The sequence below is a fragment of the Echinops telfairi genome, unplaced genomic scaffold (assembly GCF_000313985.2).
Source record: "Echinops telfairi isolate 266 unplaced genomic scaffold, ASM31398v2 ScPeMD7_70;HRSCAF=299, whole genome shotgun sequence".
NCBI lineage: Eukaryota > Metazoa > Chordata > Mammalia > Afrosoricida > Tenrecidae > Echinops > Echinops telfairi.
In genome coordinates this window covers 3,658,160-3,663,269 of record NW_022103968.1, presented here as the reverse complement: position 1 = coordinate 3,663,269, position 5,110 = coordinate 3,658,160, and the positions used below count along the sequence as shown (strand labels likewise).

Here is a 5,110-nt window from a genome sequence, read left to right as displayed (position 1 = left end):
GGTTTCTGGGGTGCCCACGGGCATGTCCCTGAGCTTGTGGCTGGCCTTTTGGGGGGCTATTGTAGGGCAGGCCCCCATCTGTAGCCAGCAGGTCAGAAGTGATGGTGTTGGGTGGACTGCCCAATTTGTGGCCAGTGCTGAGCCTCTCTGGCAGTCTGGGGGTCGGACGACGGTGTCCTTTTAACTTGTGAGATCTGAACTGGATCCCGGTGGCGAGGGGCGGGCGAAGCAGACGGCGAGCAGCCTGTCTGCGCGGCGGCGGGGGGCAGTCGCTGCGGGTGTCCGAAGCCGGGCTCACAAGTTAAAAGGACGCCGGACTCAAAGGGAAGGACGGGGCTAGCACCAGGGACGAGGGTGCCGGGTGGGGGGTGAGTACGAGAAACTTTTGATTCCTGCACGGCTGCTGACCAGTCACATGTGGCTGGCAGGCCGCAGCGGCGGCTGCACCATGGGCTGCCCGAAGTAAAGACAGGCTGGGTGCTAACTCCTGGGGGGCTGCCTGGCAGGGTGCAGGAGGAGTGGAGAGAAATAGACTGTTCTGCGTCATTGGGATATCGGTAACAGCAACAGCTCAAGTGAAGACATGGGATGAGCCAGGCCCAGCTCGAGCCCCAGGACCCCCATGGAAAAAGGGAATGTGGGGGAAGGGCCTGTGTCTGGGCATGGCTCAGAGTCCAGCTGGCCAGAGGGCACAGCCCCTCCAGTTCTGGAGCCATTCCCAAAGGGGAAAGTTTAGCCAGAACAGCAGGGAATGAAGACGGATTCCCTGGAGGGGAATGAAGAAACAGTTGAGTTTAAGGGAGCTCTCTTTCCTCCCAGCAGGTACAGATTATCAAAGGGTTGGGGGACCGTGAAGCGAGCAAACATTGAAGGTGGTGAAAAGGGGGCGTGGGGGTCAGGGTGGGCTGGGAGTAAGGAAGAGCCAAGGTTCAGTGCCCAGAGTGGAACTCCTTAGAAGGTTATCAAGAAATGAGGCCAATATAGAGGACCTTGACAGAGAGTCTCGGCGGAGCAATCGGGACCCTTCCCTGTTCACGGCAAGGGCCCTAAACAAGCCGGCTCAGGTCTCTCACGGGAGGAGGAATTAGAAAAGCCAGCAGGCAATGTTGGCAAGGAGAAGCCTGTCCCAGAATTACCTGGGGCTAAGGGCCAGCGGGTTCATGAGGACCAGGGTTGACATGGCGTGGGCCATGTCTCCGCGTTGGATCCCCAGCTGGGGACCTGTCGGGGAGGAGAGGTTTCTGTCCCACATCAGAGATGGAGCCTCATGGGCAGTGTTCCCCGAAGTGGTTCATGAAGCCCTAATGGTGGTGACTACCACTGGACTGGGAAACGTTCAAATGACCATGGGAGTTTCTGAAGGAGGTTTATATGAAGTGTTTGTGTCTCTTCAACGTGATTGGAAGGGGTATTTGTGTCTGGCTAGACAATGCTTCCCCAACCTCGTATAACAGAAGGCATGTAAGCCCCGCCCTTTGGTCGCTATTAATTGGACGCTAACATTGGAACGGGTACCATTGGCCACTCAGGCGGCTCATTTCAAACAGTGTACATGGGATGCTGGCGTGCTGCTGCGGACAATTTCATGTACAATGCCCTTGCACGGGGCGTAAACTGGGCCCATGAGTGGCCCTACCCAGTCTCAACTGATGGGATTTGGGACTGGAATGTTTCCATCTGAGGGACAGGTACTTGCTGGATCTTGGACTTTGTCGGGGTCCGCTGTGACTGAACGACATGCGATAATCTTGAAATCTGAAACTACCCATGATATCTTGGCTGGTGTGGGAGAAAGGCCCTTGTCGGGAAGGTGGAGCTCACGAGAGTGGCAGAGTGAAATTGAAATGGTTTACACAGAAACACATATATTGGGGCTATCAAGTCCTGGGGCCATGTGGCCAGTGCTCTCTAGACAGTCTTCAGAGGGCCATCGAGTTCTTGGGTTTGCGATGCCAGTCTGAGGCACAGGGACACACAACATCCTGTGTGGACCGCTGCCGCCCTAGGATGCATCCATGGATGGGAAGACTCTGGTGGAAGACGGTCATGATACCTGGCCTCGACAGGCTGATCTGCACACCGCCCTCCCTGCGGTGATGGGGGAAGTGGAGAGAGTGAGACTGGACCCTCTGTCTGGATTTTCATAACTGAGGGGCAGGAGTCTAAGGGGTCTCCCCATAGAGCATTGGGGAAGGGGCCCGAGCCAACTGGGTCGGGATGGCCATGGTCTGTCCAGTTGCCTCCTATGCTTGTGACAGTGAAAGGGAACAGAGCAGACTGTTCCATGGGTGTGCTGAGGAACAGCACATCTATCTTGGAGGAAGTACAACCAGAATGCTGCTCAGAATCAAGAGTGGAGGGACTTCATCTCATGTACTTTGGACATTGTGATGGGTTTGGGGGATGGGTTTGGGGCCAACTTGGTTGGGCCGGGATTCTCCGTGGACTGGCAACTAAAGCCTAGCAACCAATCCCCCATGTTGTTACTCAACTCCACAATGGGATTAGCTGTGAGCAGCCAATCAGTTGTAAGATTGGGATTGAGTGCAACCGTGTACTCTGGTTAGAGCCCCCATGCAGTCTTAGTGAAGAGCTGTGTCCACATCATGTGTTCAGTGGACACTGACCGGGGGTCTGGATCCTGCATCTGGCTCTTTGACCTCCAGTTTCTTGGACTAGAGCCAATGGCCCGCCTGATTGGCTTGTGGATCCCAAGAGCAGTCAGCAGCCTGCCACCTGACCTGCCAACCTTGGAGTCACATGACTTTGTTGCAGCCTGGGTGTTCCTGCCCAGCCTGGGCTCACCCGCCCCCTCAGAGCTGCCTGAGTGGATAGTGGACTGCACCTACCGGCTTCTACAGCTGAAGATGAGCCGTTTTCTGGACGTCCATGTCTCTCGTTGCACAGACACTTGCTGCCACTGGGTTTTCCTCGCTAGAGAATACGGCCTACCACAGACATGTTCTCAGGAAGAAGGACATAACGTGCGTGGTGAAATAGAGGAGGAGGACTCGGAGATGGATTGACACAGTGGCTGCAGCAATGGGCACCAGCATGGGGACGGTTTGGGGGATGTGGCGCAACCGGGCAGCGTTTCGTTCTGTGGCCCACGGGGCCCGCTGTGAGTCGGAACAGACTCGACCACCCCTAACCATCTGCGGGGCGCAGCTCTGTCAGTGGGGCATGATGGTGCCCATCAGGAGCACGCTCTCCCAGGTCTGGTCCGTGACTCCACCGAAGTTGCATGGCTATCTCACAGTATGTCACCCAGATGCTAGAAAATGCAGGAGACCCCCCCTGCCAATGAGGATTGCTAAGTTGACTGACGAGAGGGACAGAGATGGCTGGGCCCACAGCGGAGGTTCCCAGAGGAGCAGGACCCTGCCTCAAAGCTGCCAGTTCCGGAAAGCTGCTCGACCTCTGGGGCAGGGCGGGGCTCGCCGCCCCAAGTGCCAGTGTCCTAGGTGCCAGCGTCCTCCCGGGTGCTGTGAAAGGAAGCAGGCATGGAAGCGGCCGCATCAATCGGGGCTGCTCCAGCAACACTTGCTTACCGTCAGTGCGATGGTTTGATGGAACGTTGGATTGGGCAATGGGAACATGTGAGTCAAAAACGGGAGACGAGAGAAGCGTGAAGGGCTGGCTTACATGTCTTCTGGTGTGTGCACCCACACTCGACCCCAGGGGGCAAGGGAGGAGCCCCCCATTGGTGACAGAACTCGGGAAGAAGCGTCGGGGTGGGGATACTGTTTGCCTGACTGCATGATTGTGGCTCACTGCTACTCAGTCCTGATTTTCCTCTACAATGTTGTCTCCATTCCTCCACACCGCAGCTGCCGCGCACCGGTGCCCTGGGGTGCGACTGTGGGTAATGAGGGGAGGGTGGTCCCTAAGAAGCTGTGGGAGTAGACTGAGGGGGAGGCACTGGCTCGGCAAAAGCTGCTGGAAGTCTAGGCGGCTGCAGTAGCTGAGGTCCACCCAGAAGGAAAGCCAGTCACGGCGGGATGGGAGTGGCTATGAATGGGACCTGGCCCCTCGATGGAAAGCCGAAAGTTACTTACACGCCAAGCAAAAGAGGATGTTGGCTCTTAGCTCGGTCGGACCAGATGCCTGAAAGGGCCATGCACGCCATGCCTGCCCCTGCTTCTGCAATCCAAGAAGCTGGAACAGCAGCCCTCGGGCCCCAGGGACCCACGTGGGGAGGCTGGTCTACAGTCGGGTGATGGACCGATGCCCGGATGCTGGTTATATGGTGCTACCTGTTGACTGACTTTTTGTGTTTTAGGTCTCTGTACAGCGGGCATTGCTGCTGAGATGCTAATGCCCAGATAGCTGGTCAGATGTATTGGGAAGCGGGGTTAGGGCAAGTCCTGCGACTGGCCCTCACTAGCCCTGTGTATGTTGGCAAGTTTGTGGTGGGGGTGGGGCAGCAGGGGGCCCGACCCCCCGGCTTGTAAAAGCAACCGTGGCAAAGGCCTGAGGGCCGAGTGCTGGGCAAAGGATTTGACTTCCCCAAACCCATCATCTTCCTGAAAGATAATGCCGCTGGAAGGTTTTCTGTTTTCCAGACCCTGCGGGGGCTTGTGCTCTGAGCCCGCCCGAAAGGCACCATGCTGAGCCCGGCCGTGGGGAGTGAGGGTCGCAATGCCGTTTACCAGGCTCAAGCCACCAGGGCTCGATCCCGACTCCGGGATGGATGAAGCCAGCCAAGCTCCGGACGTGGATTTGCAGCATCAGCACAGGTGGAACAGTGCCGTGCTGCCCCCGTGGCTCTGCGGTTTGGGGGACGGTGACGATGGCCACTTTTCCTGTATCGTTTGTGCCCACAGTAACCTGGTCCACCCACTGTTTTGAAATGGATTCATAAACATATCAAAACATTTCTCCGTTTCAAATGAAGCGTGATGCATAGACACAGCAGGCACCCCCCCTTCTCCCCTATCTCCCCCACCTCCTAATCCCAACCCCGTGGTCCTTCACTTTTAAGGCAGCAAGGGGTCTCAATGGCCAGGTGTTTGAGCCCTTCTACCCTGGAGCAGTGAGGTGATGGTGAGACAGGGGGCGGTGCCCGGGGCACTCTGGGAAGCACCAACTGCTGTGGAGTGAACCCCAG

General features: G+C 57.1%; 1 long non-coding RNA gene across 1 annotated transcript; it reads left to right on the top strand.

Moving 5' to 3' along the window:
* Window positions 1–396: 396 nt before the first annotated feature.
* Window positions 397–4,879, top strand: LOC123521829. The gene is made up of 2 exons (XR_006680163.1): window positions 397–822; window positions 4,550–4,879. It is a non-coding gene; the product is annotated as an uncharacterized LOC123521829 (long non-coding RNA).
* The last annotated feature ends 231 nt before the right edge of the window (window positions 4,880–5,110 follow it).